The sequence below is a fragment of the Sinohyriopsis cumingii genome, unplaced genomic scaffold (genome assembly GCF_028554795.1).
Source record: "Sinohyriopsis cumingii isolate HCF-2022 unplaced genomic scaffold, ASM2855479v2 utg001339l, whole genome shotgun sequence".
NCBI lineage: Eukaryota > Metazoa > Mollusca > Bivalvia > Unionida > Unionidae > Sinohyriopsis > Sinohyriopsis cumingii.
The window spans coordinates 2019702-2037379 of NW_028315985.1; positions in this window are offsets into that span (position 1 = coordinate 2019702).

Genomic DNA, 17678 nt, shown 5'->3' on the forward strand with positions numbered 1-17678 from the left:
CTATTACGACCCCGACAACATGCGTACCGAACAACGAGAAGCTTTCTACGCTTGGTACAAGGCTCACGCCTCGGACCCTTTCGACTTTCAGGAAGAAATGCTAAAGTATTGTCGTTCCGACGTGGACATTTTACGGCGTTGCTGTGGAAAATTTCGAGAACTGTTCATGGAACACGGAGGGGTCGATCCTTTGAAAGAAGCTTGCACCATTGCCAAAGCGTGTTCCTTAGTGTACCGCCAACGATTCATGCCTGAAAACACCGTGGCTGTCATCAGTCCTCAAACGACCCACTATGTCAAGCGTCAATACTCGGTCAAAGCCCTACGTTGGTTACATTACTTGTGCGACAAGGAAGACAAATGGATTCAGCATGCCCGCAACGGAGGAGGCGAAAAGACCATCGGAACGTATTCGGTCGATGGCTGGGACTTAGAAAACCCCAAGATCGTGTACGAGTTTAACGGTTGCTTATTTCACGGATGTCCCGTCTGCTACCCTGACCGTGACACTAAAAATCAGTTTTAGCAACGAACCATGGAAGACTTGTACCAGGACACTTGTCAGCGACGCCTAAAGTTAGAACAGCAAGGATGCCAAGTGGTGGAAATGTGGGAACACGAGTACGATCACCGTTTGAAAACCGATCCCGAGTTTAAACGCCTCGTGGAAAGTTACCAGTTCATGGACCCGCTGAACCCGAGGGATAGTTTGTACGGAGGAAGGACCAATGCCACCTGTTTGCTGTACCAAGCCAACGAAGAGAAAGGAGAAGAAATCAAATACTTGGACGTGTGTTCGCTGTATCCCTACGTGTGCAAATATTGTCGCTTTCCTGTAGGGCACCCGCAATTGTTGACGGAACACATCGACCTGAAAAACATTCGACAATACGAAGACTTGATCAAGTGCAAAGTTTTGCCTCCCACGAACCTATACAATCCCGTCTTACCTCACCATTGTCAAGGCAAACTGATGTTTCCCTTGTGCCGTACTTGTGCCGAAACGTGCAACCAGGACCAACCTTGCCATCACAGCCAGGAAGAACGTGCCTTGATGGGAACCTGGGTCAGCGTGGAATTATTCAAAGCTCTGGACATGGGATACCAACTGTTAGAAGTGTACGAAATTTGCCACTTTCCCAAGACACAACAGTACCACAAGGGTGACCCTACTCAGAAAGGCATTTTCGCCGACTACGTGGATGCCTTTTTGAAACTGAAGCAAGAAGCCAGCGGCTATCCTTCCTGGTGTCACACTCCCGAAGACCAAATACAATTCAAAGAGAAATACTATGCACAAGAAGGCATCTCTTTAGACCACATCGAAAAAAACGAAGGCAGGCGATCGTTTGCCAAAGTGATGTTAAATTGCTTGTGGGGTAAAATGGCACAACGACCGTGTTTACCCAAGACGGAATATTTGACAGAACCTTTCCGCTACTTCCAGATGATTCACGACAAAACCAAATACATGAAACACGTGGACGTCGTTCGAGAGTATTTGATCTTGGTCAATTACGAAGAAGATCTGGACTTTGTACAAGACGACCCTTTTGGAAATGTCATCATTGCGGCTTACGTGACAGCTCATGCTCGCTTAAAATTGTACGAAGCTTTAGAACTGTTAGAAGAACGCGTCCTGTACTTTGACACGGACAGTTGCATTTACATCCATCACCCGATTCAACAGCACCCTGACATCGAAGGAGACCGTTTAGGAGCCTGGACAGACGAGCATCCCGACGACAAGATTCTAAGTTTCGTCAGTGGCGGTCCCAAAAATTACGGCTACGAATACCGGGACAAACAAGGAGAAGTGCACACGACGTGCAAAGTGAAAGGACTGACTCTGAATCATCGTACCAGTCGAGTGGTCAACTTTGGGGTATTGAAAGAAGCCTTGCAATCGGGAGAGGATGGAAACTTTAAAGTGACCACTTATCAACCGAACAAGATTGTACGTTTACCCACTCACCACATCGTCAGTCGACCCTTGGAAAAAGTCTATCAAATTGTATACCAGAAGCGAGTGCGACTTCCCAATCACTTCACCTTACCGTACGGTCACGTCGGTATTGGTCTGTATATGAAAAGGAACCCTAGGCAAGATCGATAGTTCATTGTTCATTGAAGTAACTTACCATGTCGTTGACGAAGAAGAAACCAGATTGGTTAGGAGTCAAATGTTGGACATCACCGAGACCAGGGTTTTGAGGCTTGGACACAAGAGGTGGCTCAGTATGCACGAGAGTTATTCAAGGAAAAAAGTTACTTTTCAACCTGGGTTAGTGACGGTGCCAGAAGAACCCGTCACCCAGGACAGGACTGTCGTGGACAGGCCTGAAAGACCCTTTCGGGAGGACACTTGTGTGACCTTACCCCTACTGTAGAACTGGTTAGAACTTTACCCAAACATGTTGTACAGACACTTGTGTTTATTCCACGTTCATGGTTATCATGTGCCTTTTATTCTTGTACTTAAGCCTTTGGTTTTATGCATTTTTGTCTTTCGTATTCATGTTTGAAAAAAAAAATTCAATAAACGTATTCTGAAAAAGTATATAAACTCTTGTCTTGTTTGTTTTTTTCGTGTCACAAGTGACATTTCTCACACCATGGCTACCTCTGCTGTCTCTGCTCCCTCTTCCTCTACTGTCAAAGTCATCGACGAACACTTAGATCGTGCCAGTTGGGAGGCTTTGTATCTTCGCCATCCCTTTAACATGCTCATTGCTGGACCTAGCGGTTCAGGCAAAACCGAATTCGTCAAACGTTTGATCGAACATAAACATCATTTGATCGCTCGACCCCCTCAACGAATCGTGTGGTGTTACAAAGAGTGGCAATCGGCGTACAGCCTCTTGCGAGAAAGTCAAGGCGATTCCATCGTGTTTGTGGAAGGCATTCCTAAAGAAGACGACGGCATCGTCTCTGACTCCCGTCTAACCCATTTGGTCATTTTCGACGACATGTTAGGAGAAGACGAAGAAGAAATTAAACTGTGGTTCACGCGCAAAGGGCATCACCGTAATGCCAGTGTCGTTTACATCACCCAAAATTTGTTTCAACAAAGTAAAGCCCATCGCACCATCAGTCTCAATGCGCATTACGTGGTCTTGTTTAAAAGCCCTCGAGATAAATCGCAAGTGCAAGTCTTAGCCAAACAGTTAGGAACGCCTTGGCTGACTCAGGCGTACGACGATGCCACTCAAACACCACACGCCTATTTACTCGTCGATTTGAAACCTACGAATCCCGAGGATTTGCGATTTCGTACCCACTTGTTTCACCACTGGTGCCAAGACGGAGGGCCTGTCCTGTACACGTCTCCGTCCTCGACTTCATTTCACTCCCCATAAAAAAATCTATAAAAACCTCAGACCCTTTTTCGTCTGTCTCACTCTCAGTGCGAACATGACGTCCCTTCAGTCGCATCTTCCCGTCAAATTGATTCGTGCCTTGTATGGCATCAGTCGAGAAAAAGATCCACAAACACGAGCTCGTGTCTTAGAAGCTAGTCTCAAAGAAGTCTTACGATGGTTCACGGTGACAGCACGTCAAATACTCCAAGGAATCATTCAGATTCCTCATCAAACCCAACGCTTTTTCGATCGAAACAAAGTCGCTTTGGTCCAACTGGCCGATCCCCGCATCGACACTCAAACCAAAAAACAAATCATTTTGAAACCTGGAGGGAGCGGTACTCTAGGAGGGGTCATCATTCGCTCACTTTTAAGATGGGATCCTAATGCCCCCAAAGTTATCCCCAAGACAAAAGTCCAAGGAAGCCCCAAGAAGAAAAAGAAAAAGACCAGGTCCCCAAGAAGAATAACTTCTCCAGTGGCAGGACCCTCCTCTGACCAGACACCACCACCCCGGAAAAAGAAAAGAAGCCCCCAGAAAAAGAAACAGAGAAAAAGTCCCCAGAAAAAGAAAAGTCCACAGAAGAAAACTAGTCGCAAGAGAGGCACCTCGGCCAGGACGCAACCTTACACTCGCAAACCACGACCTGCCACAGCGGTGACTGCGTCTCCGGCATCCTCACGTTTGTCCACTTCTCCGTTAATGACACCAGGAACTGAAGAGTACTTGGAGACGTTGATCACACCAAGAACTTCTCCAATTGATGACCCCCAAAAGAACTTCCCCAGTGGCAGGACCCTCCAATTTAGCGGTAGTGGCTGCTGCTCACAAAGTACCTTCTCCCAAAATCAAAGTCCATGAAAGATCGGGCATGTTACAAAGTTTACTGGATTTGTCCAAGCAAGAACTCTCTCGATTTAGTCCGTTGCGTACCCCTGCACGACGTGTCATGCCTGTCCTCAAACTAATACGACGTCAAGACAATCAGTGGTGACGCGTTCCAGTATAAAAAAGACCTGTGACCAAGTCGGATATCAGTGTTTTTTGGTGCTCCTGAAGACTCAAAGATGTCACCCTCCAGAAAACCCCAAGGAAAGAAAAGGAAAGGATTGCCACCACGTTTAGCCAAACATGGGGACCTGTTATCTGTCCTGTCCAAAGCTTCTCCACCCCTACGAAAAAAACTCATTCAAACGGCCTCCAAAGAGGTCATCGATACCGTGTGCGAATGTTGTTTGAACGTTTTGAAAGGCACGATCCCTTTGTCCAAACACCAGAAACAATGCTTAAGCAAGCATCGTCACGTTCTTCGCCAAATGGTTCGAAAGAAAATTCCCATTCGTCAAAAAAAGAAGATGTTAGTGCAACGTGGAGGTATTTTACCTCTCTTGTTAGGCCCCATACTGAAAGGAGTCTTGGGAACCATGTTGGGAGGACTGGTGAGAGCAAGATAAAAAGACCTCGGAAGTTCCAAGATCTCAGAATCGACCCCTGACAACCCCATGGAAGGACGAAAACTAGCTTTAGTACCTTACAAACGATGGATGGAATACCATCGGTGGCAAGAACAACACACCCCGCATTTACCTCCCAATCCCCATTTGAGCGAGATGTCCCAGTTACAACACGAATTGCAGTCCTTGATGGATCGCCAAGATTTGTACGAAACAGAAAAATCGCAAAAGTACGGTCAACTCTTGCAACGACTGCAACTCTTTCACCAGAAAGCTTTAGACGAAACAGCTCTACCCACTCTGAAAGATTTTAAGACCTTGATGAAAAGTCCAGCACCATCACCAGTACCAGTACCAGTACCAGTACCACCAGTACCCGTGACCAAGACAGAAATAGGAGAAGAAGAGGAAGGGTTTCAAACTCCACCAGAAAAAGTACGCAAGTTAACAACACCACCTACCTCCAGAATTGGATGGATTAAAAAGATGATGGCCACCCCTTCTTCCTCACAAGAGAAAAAGAAAGTGAAGACAGAAGTGAAGACAGAAGTGAAACAAGAACCGATATCCCCCGCTCAGACATCCTTCTCCTCTTCGACACCTATTGCTGGCCGCACACGCAAAGCATTACAATCCAAGAAAATACCCCAAGAGAAAAAGAGTAGCATCCTCCAAGAGTGGGTGTCTTATTAACACACCAATCAACACAAAAAAATGGAAAAAGTCTTAGCCAGCATTTACTACGATCCCTCCCATCCTGCAGGTTACGCAGGAGTTCAAAAATTGTATCGTGCTGCCAAAACGCGACTGAAAAGTCTCCGTTTACCTCAAGTGCAACGATGGTTACAAGAACAAGCTACCTACACTTTACACAAACCCATTCGACGCAAGTTTGCCAGAAGTCGCACCCGAGTGGAAGGCATCGATCATCAATGGCAAGCCGATTTAGCCGACGTCTCTCATTTGGCCAGCTACAATCGTGGCTACAAATATTTGTTTTGTGTCATCGACGTCTTCTCCAAATTTGCCTGGGTCGTGCCCTTGACTTCCAAATCGAGCAGCGAGTTAGTGCGAGCCCTGCAACGGGTGTTGAAACAAAGCGGTCGTCACCCTCTTCGATGGCAAACGGACAAAGGCACCGAATTTCTGAACCAAGCTTTCCAAAAAGAATTAAAGAAACGTGACATTCATTTTTTTACCACCGAGAATCCCGAAACCAAAGCCAGCATCGTGGAACGTTTTCAACGCACTTTGAAAGAACGCATGTGGAAATATTTTACGCATCACCACACTCTGAAGTACATCGACATCTTACCGCACCTGGTGCAAGCGTACAACCAATCTTACCATCGAAGCATCGGACGTGCCCCGCAAGACGTGACTCCCGACAACGAAGTGCTGGTGTTTGAGCGCCTGTTTGGTACGTCCCCGACGAGGGCTGTCCCCAAGAAAAGTGGAGAGTTGGCCGTAGGAGATTGGGTGCGCATTGGCAAAACCAAACGCACTTTCGACAAAGGTTACTTACCTAACTGGACGACCGAATTGTTTCGCGTCACTGGACGAGTGCATGGCCGTCATCCTGCCGTCTATAAATTGGAAGACATGAACGGAGAAGTGCTCAAAGGAACGTTCTATTTGCCCGAGTTACAACGTGTCACCAAAAAAGAAGACGACGTGTACGACATCGAAAGCATTCTCGAACGCAGAACCCGTAAAGTGGGCAAACGACGTGTCAAAGAAGTCAAAGTACGTTGGAAAGGATATCCACCCAGTTTCGATTCTTGGATCGACGCTTCGCAAGTCATCGACTATAAAATGAAGTGACCATCATGCCCTTTCACACAGCAGACGCAGCTACGTCGACCACTCCTCCTTCACCTAGTTCTTCTGTGCAAGATTTACAAAAACAACCCTTGTGGGTGTGGTGTGGAGAACGTGTGCCTAAAACGCAAATCGTCTTTTTCAGCCAAATCTTCGTGGTGTATTGTGTCATCGGGGCAGCCATTGCCAATTTGAGTTTGCAACAAGGAGACAAACAATTGTGGACCATTTTATTGAGCAGTTGCATCGGTTACCTGCTTCCTAATCCCTCCCTGAAATTCACCTCGAACGGGAACCCCGGGAACCTTGTGTCCAGTGCCAGTGCCAGTCACCACTTCAATCACAACCAGAACCCCATTTTGGGCGGAGACACGCCTCTGACGTCCACTAACCCCTCGGACAGCCACAGAACTCTGGAATTATGAGTCACCAAAACCAATTTTACTTAACCTTACCCAGTGACAGTTCCATGGAGGTGTTTCCCAACAACACGTTGTGCTGTTACACGGCCAAATTACCTCAAGCCATCCAGTTAGATCACGAAGCCCATTGGGAAGTGGCTTTAGTAGAAATGATTCACCCGACCCAAGTCCTCAATGTCCTTCCCAATCAAAATTTTTTTGATGTGGAAGTTCATGACGAGCAAATGCAACAGTGGATGGATAGCAATGTCAAATATGACAAGAAAACCCGTACACAAAAGTACACCACCTATCACTTGTTCATTCCCCCAGGCTATTATTTTAGTGGTCAACATTTGGTCAGCACCATAACCTCCAGGTTTAATGTCGTGTTTCTGAAAGCTTTGGAGCATGTCAACAAAAATGTCACCATGGAGTACCACAAAACAGCTCGTCGCTTCTTGATGAAATTTGAACGAAGTAAAATCCTGTCCATTTTATTTTGTCCTGAATTGTTTGACATGTTGGGCGGAGACATGGACATGAGAAAGACCATGCTCAAGAAAAAATAATTACCCATCGTTTACGACAACGAGTCTTTTAGCAAGTTATTTCGTGCCCCGGTAGAACTGAACCAAGGACTGAATTTGATGTTCGTGTATTCCGATGTGGTGGAGTACAACGTGGTGGGACACACCTCCGTACCGTTACTGCGTGTCATTCCTTTCAAAGTGGATTCTGCCACGAACACTGACGAGGAAGGTGGAAACACTTACCACGTCCACCGCGAATTTGTCCATCCTCACTATTTGCCTGTCAGTAAGTCGTATTTGGACACGGTCAACATTGCTATAAAAGGAGATCTGGGACAAAATATTCCATTCACCAAAGGAAAAGTCACGGTGAAACTCCATTTTCGAAAACGGTTCTCTCACGACTCTTAAGTCATGTATCCAGTGTACCGAGGGGTTGCTCGACAGCGAGGACACGGCTTAGGAGACATGTTAAAATCGGCCTTTCGTTCGGTGGCCCCGGTGTTGAAACCGATGGTGACACGCGGATTGCACGCCTTGAAAGATGCGGCACTGACGCAAGGCAAAGAATTTCTCCAAAATGTCATCATCGACAAACAAAACCCTAAAGAAGCCTTCATGAGGGCAGGCAAAAATGTCTTGCTGCAAACGGGAAAAGACATTTTAGGCCAACGAGAAACACCTATAAATGCCCTGCACGCTACCGAGTCAGGCATTCAGCAAGGACAAGGCAGAAAGAGACGACGAAGAAAACACCCTTTCACCAGACTTCAAGCGAGAAAGGCCAAGAAAAGAAGAACCGTTCGAGACTTAGACGTTTTCGATTATTGAGAAAAGAGACAAAAAAAAAAAATGATGCACCGAGAATCTTGCGCTTGTTCCAAGACGGAACTGGATCTGTTTGCCATGCCCCCCACCATGATGACGATGCAAGAATCCCAGTGGGTGGAATTTCACCCCGTCTCCTCACTGACCGATTCCGCTCCCATCGAGTTTGAAATCAAAGGACAGCCCGAAGATTACATCGATCTGAATAGCAGTTACTTGTACCTGAAAGTCAAAATTCTAGATAAGACTGGAGGTCCTATAGACGATGAAGCAGTAGCTCCCGTCAACAATTTCATGCATTCCTTGTTCAGTGGAGTGGACTTGTACTTGAATAACAAACTGGTCATTAGCAGCATGGATACTTACCCTTATCGTTCCTACCTGGAAAATCTCTTGACGTACGGAATAGATGCCAAGAACACTCATCTCAATGCCTGTGTGGTATGGGAAGCTGACGAACCTACCAAGTTTGAAATATTGGAAACTGATGAAAAGAAAGACAACAATGATGGATTTGTAGAACGAAGAAAGAGAATCACGGGAGCCGACACAAGTTTAGAACTGATGGATCGTTTGCATTTGGACATGTGGTTGCAAGAAAAGTATTTGCTGAACGGGGTGGATGTCCGCCTGAGACTGAATCGTAGCAGTGCCGCTTTCCATTTGATGGCTGATAGTGACGGTTACAAAACCAAAATCCTAGAAGCCAGACTCTACGTACGCCGTGTGGAAGTGTTACCTAAAGTGGGAAACGACATCAGTCAGACGTTGAGCAGAACGACTGCCAAGTATCCCATACGACGCGTGGAAGTGAAAACCTTCACCATTCCCAAGGGACAGCGATCCATGATCGAAGATCATCTGTTCCAAGGACAGTTACCCAAACGTTTGATCGTTGGTATCGTCGAGAATACAGCCTTCAACGGAGCTGCCGAAAAAAATCCTTTCTACTTTCAACACTTTGGCGTGTCCAAAATCGAAGTCAGTGGCGATGGCAAGACCTTGTGTACCCGACCTTTCGAACCTGACTTTACCAAGAAGAATTACTTGAGATCGTACTTGTCCTTGTACGAAGCCACCGGACAGTTAGGAACCAATACCAGTCACGGTATTACGTACGAGGATTATGCAGGAGGCTACGCTTTGTGGGCTTTTGATTTCACTCCAGACCAAGGCAGCGACGAGGGACATTTCCACCCTATAAAATCCGGCCAGATTCGTGTGGAAATTCAGTTTAAAGACCGAGACCCTGATGAAACGGTGAACGTCATCCTGTATGCAGAATTCGATAATACCATAGAAATCAACAGTTTGAGAGAAGTCATCCTAGATTACTAGAAACCATGGAAGACTGTTATCCCTCTTTACCTAGTGGAGAAACGTTTAGTGTTGGATTATTGTTAAAAAATGTTAGAGTTCTTGTTGTTTAGTGTTAAGTGATTTTTGAATAAAAAAATGTTGTGTTTTGAAAAAAATTGTTTGATGTTATATTGTTGGATTATTGTTAAAAATGTTAGAGTTGTTGTTTAGTGTTAAGTGATTTTTGAATAAAAAATGTGTTTTGAAAAAAATGCCTTTGTCTTTTGTTTAGCTATAAGAATGTTGGATTGATGCTCTTTCATTTCTTACTATCCCTCTCATGACACTCACTAAACGTTGCGACTCAAAAACCGTATGGGGGATGTTTTCCTTCACGTCCGCGCTTTGACTTTAAGAACCGGGTTGTTTCCAGTCTAACCATCCATTGTCGACTCATCCTCCTAAGAAGATGTGCTCCAAACTAGCTAAACTCAACGAAGCCTACGTAAATTTGCATAGGGTCAGACACAGTCTGATACCGAAGCCAGAAGAAATAGAGAATGTGAGAATGTTAAAAATCACTGAAGACCTGATAGAAGAGCTCTTCAGAGAAGAAATGAACAGGGAAAAAGAAGAATGGACAGAGAAGTACAGACTTCAGAGACAGCAGCAACAACAACAACAACAAGAGCAGCAGCAGCAGCAACCTGAACCTGACAGAGGCTTTGTCGATTGCCGTATCGACACCAAAGAGTTCTTCTTTTCTTTCCGAAGAAGCAGACCTATCGCCAGAAAGTCTATCCTCAGAGGACATCGCATTCTTAAAAACTAAAAAAAGAATGCCATAGCAAACAAAAAAAAAACAGCCCTTTTCAGGGCTATCCCAATACTCTAGAAAAGAAATAACGATCGATTTGCCAATGTGTGTAGGTAGAATAGTGTGAAAATAAACACTAACTCTTTTTTAAAAAATGTGAGGGTATGTGTTTGTGTGTTAGTAAGTGCTTAAGTAAGTTGGTATGAATAGTAGATTAAAATCATGTTTTTTTTGGTGTTTGAGGTGTATATTTGGAGTTAGATTGGATTGCTTTGCGTATGTGGATAGTCTAATGAAGTGATTTATAAAAAAATTTAAAATAGTGATGGGTAGCATAAAAAAGTGAGTGAGTGTTTCTTTTAGGTCCGCGCGTTGTTGTTTTTGGTCATTAGTTAGTTAGTTAGTTGGATTATAGTGGTTTTCGTTCTTTTGAACATGTACCACTTTTTTATTCACGCACTGCGTGATTTTTAATTACTCCTGGGGGAAGGAAAAGGAGCCTCATCCCCCAGGCTTTTATGTACTCAAAGAGTACTTTTTAATTTAGCCACTCAGGTGTAGGACTAACTAGTCCTTAACAACCTGACTGAAAGGCTAATAGACATGAGTGGGAATAGTCACACCACACACTCGTGTTTCTTAGTTGGATTGAAATGCCCCAGGTGTCAAACCAAGCAGTATGTGACTCCCGCCACGATTGGTCGGCAGCGATGAGGTCACATTAGGACACCCGGTCTTGTGGCATTGACGAAGTGGCCCGCTTTTTTGATATCATCAATTGCCTTTCCCAGTCCGATATTCCGGTAGACAGAGCCTTCCTTTTTTCCACTCTGTTTAGGTGGTGCAGGTTCATCAGCTTCATCGCCGCTGGATGATGATACTTCCAGGGCCGCTGCCAGCGTGGAAGTTTCAAATTCTTCAGTGTCGTCTGCCAACATTGCCTGGATTTGGCTGAGTATGTTAGTAGAAATAGCTGTGGAAGCTTGATTTAAAAGTTCAGCCAGATGTTGTTTAAGAGACAAGGAGACGGTTAGGAGTATTTTTTTTTTTTTTTTTTGTTTTTTTTTTTTTTTTTTTTTTTTGTTTTCATCAATTCCTTATTTATTTTGATTCCCTATCTTATTGGTTTGGAATGAAAACTTGTTTTTATGGTTGTTTGTATGTTATTATGGAGTCCTGTTTTAATTAATTCCTATTTTCCTATTTTAATTTTTTGTGGCCTTAATTGGTTTTTATTATTCGGGGTATGAACGGCTGTGTCAGTTTGTGAACCTACGAGACCTAGCAGGCCGTCATAATTCCCAAACAGTGATTTTGTAATATTCGTCCTTAACTGGTTTTTATTATTCGGGCTATGAACGGCTGTGTCAGTCTGTGAACCCACGAGACCGAGCCGGCCGTCATAATTCCCAAACAGTGATTTGTTATATTTTTAACTGGTCTTTGATTTACTTTCTTAGATTTTTTTGAGTAGATTGGATTCGTGTATAAAACTTATGATATTTTTGAATGTTAGATTAATATTGGGGTTTGTGTTCATCAAGAATTCTGGGTATGTTGTAGGGGATCCAATTTTATGCTGTTTAACTTTAAACTTAGCCCTTTCTTTTTCAAGTGTATGGCAGCTGTTAAAAATATGCTCTATGTCTTCTGGGACCCTGCAGTGGTAGCAGTTAGGGTTATGTGGTTGTGGTCCTATGTACTGTCCGAAGCTGTTAGCCAGCTTGGTTTTGCCCGTGAGTATTCTATTTATGAATTTTTGTTCACTGCCTTTTGTTTTGGGTGGTTTCCTATTTCTACATACTTCTTTAATGATGGTTTTTAGTTTCCTGCCTTGAGTGCTTGTGTTCCATAATTCCTGCCATTTATTATCAATGAGGGTTTTAGATATGCTATTGAGTTCGCATATGCTATAATCTAGGTTGATGTGAGTGGTTTCGTTTAGTTTTTGTTTAGCTGTTATATCTGCCATATCGTTACCTGGTATGTTAATATGGGATGGTATCCACATAAATTCTACTTGTAAGTTATTATTGTTCAGTATTTTTAACAATAAATTGGTTTGCCTAAGATAGTTTTCTCTTGATTTGGTGTTGTTATTAAGTATTGAGTTTATGACGCTTAGCGAGTCACTTATTATTACCGCTTGGGGTATTTTGTTCTCTTTGATCCATTTGAGTGCTTCAAGTATGGCCCAGAATTCAGCTGTGTATATAGAGCAGAGGTTAGGTAGTCTTCTTCCTACTTTAATGTTAAGTTCGGGGATTACGTAAGCTGCTGCTGTTCTGGGTGGTTCTGTAATTTTGGATCCATCAGTGTAAATCTTAATGTAGTTGCAATATTTTGAGTTGATTTCTTCTGTACAGATTGTGTTTAGTTTGAGTTCCTGTTCGTTTTTATTGCCATATTTCGTAATGAGGGTGTTAACTGTGGGGTTGATATTTATCCATGGTTCTTTGTCATAGTGATTTGCAATTTCTGCTTGGAGTTTGTCTATAGGAAGTTGTTCAACTAATTGATGGACTAATTTCCCTGCTGGTATGTTTTGTGACAATTTAGTTCTAAAAGGTATGTTGCATTTATTTATAGCTAGCCGGGTGGGGTGTGTGTCGGGGTGTGTTGTTAGCCTGGCTGCATATCTGAGGGTGAGTTCTTGTCTTCTAAGGTGGAGCGGCAGTTCTCCAGTTAAGATTTGAAGTTCCACTAGTGATGTGGATGGTAGTGCACCAGTGCAAATAATTAGGGCCTTTCTTTGTATGCTATCTAGTTTTTTGAGGTTATTTTGCGGTGCCGAGTTGTAAATTTGGCATCCGTAATCTAGTTTAGATCTAATTAACGATTTATATAAAGCTAGTAAGGTTTCTTGATTGGATCCCCAGGTGGTTCCTTTAAGGGTTGTAAGGAGGTTAAGGTCTTTATTACACCTTTTGACTAGTTCGTTTATGTGGTGTCCCCAGTTTAGCTTGGAGTCATAATGCATTCCTAAAAATCGTGCTACATTTACGAATTTAATTTCTTGATTTTGGATGGTGAGTTTGGGAAACTGATTTTGTAATTTACGTTTGGTGGTGAATAATACTGCTATGGTTTTTTCATGGGATATTTTGAAACCCCATTTATCAGTCCATTTCCCTATTTTGTTTAAACTTGTTTGAATATCGCTGATTACTTTGTGGTTGGAAGGGTTTCCTGCTCTCCATAATCCACTATCATTAGCAAATTGTGAGAGTTCAATTAGTTTTGATGTTAAGTTGGTGTCCAAGTCATTAATCATGATGTTGAAAAGGGTTGGGCTGAGTACGCTCCCTTGTGGTGTACCGTTTTCAAGTGTGTGTGGTTCAGAGTAGGTGTCGCCGACTCTGGTTGATATTTTACGGTCAGCGAGGAAGTTCTCAATGAATTTAAACATTCGACCTGTGATGGCGTAGTGGTTGAGTTTGGCTAATAAGCCTTTGGTCCATACAAGGTCGAATGCCTTTTCGAGGTCAATAAATACTGCAATTAAATTCCTATCAGCTTTGCGTTTGGAGTTGAACGCCAATTTAATTGCGGTTTCTAATCGTATTAGTTGATCCGTGGTGGATCTTTTGTTTCTAAATCCGCATTGATTATCGGAGATTAAATTATTGCTCTCTAGGTGGTGTTTGAGTCGGTTGGTGACTATGGTTTCCATGATCTTACAAATGTTGTTTGTTAGGGAAATGGGTCTGTAGGAGCTAATATCGTTAGGGTCTTTTCCTTGCTTGGGTATTGGAATTACTATTGCGTGTTTCCATTTATCGGGTAGTTTGCCTGAGGTCCATATTTGGTTTAGTAATTTAATAATTCTTTGTTTAATGTTATTTGGGATATTTTTGTATATTGTGTATCCTATTTGATCTTCCCCTGGGCTAGTTTCGTTTTTGGTTTTCAATGATAGGTCCCATTCGTAAGTTGTAATGTCTTTATTTAGGTTCGAGACTTTGGGACCGAGGTCTTTAAAGAGATTACTATGGGTTCTTTCTACTTTGTCCCTATGTAATTGAAATGCTGGGGTGTGGTTGGTGTTGCTACTCATATCTGAGAAATGCTGAGCTAGTCGGTCAGCCTTTTCTTTATTAGTAATGGCTCCAGCTATTTTTGGAGTGGTGTTAGTTGTCTTTCCTCTAATTGATCTAATCTTATCCCAGACTTGTTTGGTACTAGTTGTGATATTGATATTCGTGCAGTAATTATGCCAAGTTGATTCCTTTGCCTGTTTAATTATGTTTTTAAGGTTTTTCTCCTTTTGTTTATATATAGTGAAATCAATAGAGTTTTTAGTGCATTTGAATTTATTGAGGGCTTTTTTCTTATCAGTGATGGCTTGTTTGCATTCATCATTCCACCATGGGACTCCTTGTTTATGTGGGTTACCACTGGTTTTGGGTATGTTAGTGGTGGCTGCCTTTAGTATGGTATCAATCAGGTCTTCGTAATATTTATTAATATTATCATTTTCTATGTTTTTGGTGTCTATTTTGCTTAGTGTTTCATTAAATGAGGTCCAATCTGCTTTTGAATATATCCATCTAGGGGTTCTTTTTAGCGAGTTGTATTGGACCGTCATCTGCAGGGTGACTATTACTGGAAAGTGGTCACTGCCCAAGGGGTCAGTTTGATCCACTCTCCAGTCCGCCACCTGGGTTATTGATGGCGAGCAAATGGTGAGGTCGATGGCGGACATGAGACCGTTTTCTGGGTTAAGGCGTGTTTTTGTACCGTCATTTAAAATGGCTAAGTTAGATTCTGCGGTCCATTCTTCAATCAATTTGCCTCTTTTGTCCGTCACACCGCCCCCCCCCCCCCCCCCATAGCTCGTTATGGGCATTGAAATCTCCACAGATGACGATCTGATTTACTCGTTTGTGATCATTTATTTGTTTGTAAGTAATTAAGTTAGCTGTGCCTGATGTTCCCCCTGGGTCATAAATATTGAATATTTGTATTTGACCCTTGCCTGTATGAATTATGAGGGACTGAATTTCGAATGCTTCGTTGCTACATGGGGTTGGTGTTATGGTTATTGTTGTTACATTCGGGATGTTATCTGCTATATAGATGGCTAAACCCCCACCTCCTTGTCCCGTGGTTCGATTTTTGAAGTGACCTGGGGCATATCCTGGGAGTTTGGGTATTTGTTTGGTTCTACTTGTTATTTTTGTTTCTTGAATGCATATAATATCTGGTTTGTGTTCTAAGCTTTGTAATTTGGCTTTGAGTTCACTGATATTGCTTATTAAGCCTCTAGCATTCCATTGCCATATTATAATGTTCCGGTTTGTTGTATAATCCATTATTGGGGTGGTCATTTATTAATTCTTTTGTGTTGAGGGTTATTATGTTAACTTCAAATTTGATTCGATTTTGCTTATTATGCTTATTATCTGTGTTATTTTATCCACGATGTAGTGGTGGTTGTTGATAAGTTCGGCTTTGATCTCTGTGAGTAACTTTTCTATTGTCGGGTTTGAGAGTGATTTGTTTTTGGTGTTAGTGTTATCTGATTCTTCGGGGTGGAGTTGTGAGTCTTTGTGGGATTTGATTAAGAATGTATCTTGTTTATTTAATCTTGTTTGATCTTGTTTGACCTTGTTTGACCTTGGTAGGTTGGGTGTTTGGGCTGTGGTTGCTTCAGTTGCTGGTTTGTTTGGGGTCATGATGTGGTAATTTTTATTACTGGGGGTTAGTTTTTTCGCCGCATGATACGGGATTTGCTTGTTGTTCATGATATCTATGGTTTGATATTCCTTGATAGTGTTGGGGCATTCGTGGGATTTAGGTAGGTGCGGGCCCCTGCAGTTGGTACATTTGGGTGTGGTTCTACAACATACATCTTTGTGGTTTCCCCCACATTTGTAGCATAGTTGGGTATATCTACATCTGTTAGAGAAATGTCCCCAGTGTTGGCAGTTGCTGCAGAACCTGGGTTTGTTTATGTATGTCTCAAGGCGGTGGCGTGCCCCAGAGTGATCTAGTCTTATCATGGTTGAGAGTGGAGAATTTGATTCTAGTATCGCTGTATTGGTTTCCTGTCCTAAATGATTTTTGAGTTTATACGCCCTATTTATGGGGGTACCACTGTCTTTGAGTTTGGCAGTGAGGGTTTCATTGTTTATCCCTTTATTTTGTCCTGTGAGTTTTAGAACTGCTTGATGTAGGTAACATCAATTTTATGTTTTTTAGGGGGATGTTTTCCTTCACGTCCGCGCTTTCACTATAAATTGAAACTCGCTGGGCAGTCTAGCTACCCTTGTTGATTGATCAACACCAAAAATGAACACGAGACTGTCTAAACTGTTGGAACTTCATGTGCATCTGGAATATGCCAGGCGCCTGTTGAATGAACTGGCCGCGGAAGCCATTGTGGAGGAGGGAAGGATAAGAGAAGAGGAGGAAAGAAGAAAAAAAGAAGAGGGGGAGAGAAGATATAAAGAAGAAGAAGAGGAAAGAAGATACAAAGAGGAGGAGAGAAGAAAAAAAGAAGAGGAGGAGGAGGAGAAGGAAAAGAAGAGAAGAAGAATAAATTTCAGAATCCCAGAGAGCGAAAATTGGGATTCTGAAGCGACATATCCTGCCTCTGCTCTCTCCCCCAAAAAAGTAAAAAAGTAACTGGGGGATAAGATGTGTATGTGGCGCCAGGCCTGGAAGGTGCCACCATTAACCAGGTGTCCATGAAGTTCCAAAAACACAGCCCTTTTCAGGGCTACCCAATACTCTAGAAAAGAAATAACGATCGATTTGCCAATGTGTAGGTAGAGTAGTGTGAATATAAACACTAACTCTTTTCTAAGATAGTGTGAGGGTATGTGTTTGTGTGTTGGTGCTTGTAAGAGCTCAGGTATGTTTGTGTGAATAGTAGATTATGGGTTTCTTTATTGTTTCTTAGCGTATGTGGAGAGTATAGTTTGGGTTTTGTAAGCGCTCACGTACGATTGTGAGGATAGTAGATTATGGATTTTGTTTATTGTTTCTTAGCGTATGTGTTTGTGTGTTTGTGTTTGTGTGTTTGTGTTTGTACCCGCTCACGTAAGATTGTGTGGATAGTAGATTATGGATTTGTTTATTGTTTCTTAGCGTATGTGTTTGTGTGTTTGTGTTTGTGTGTTTGTGTTTGTACCCACTCACGTACGATTGTGTGGAT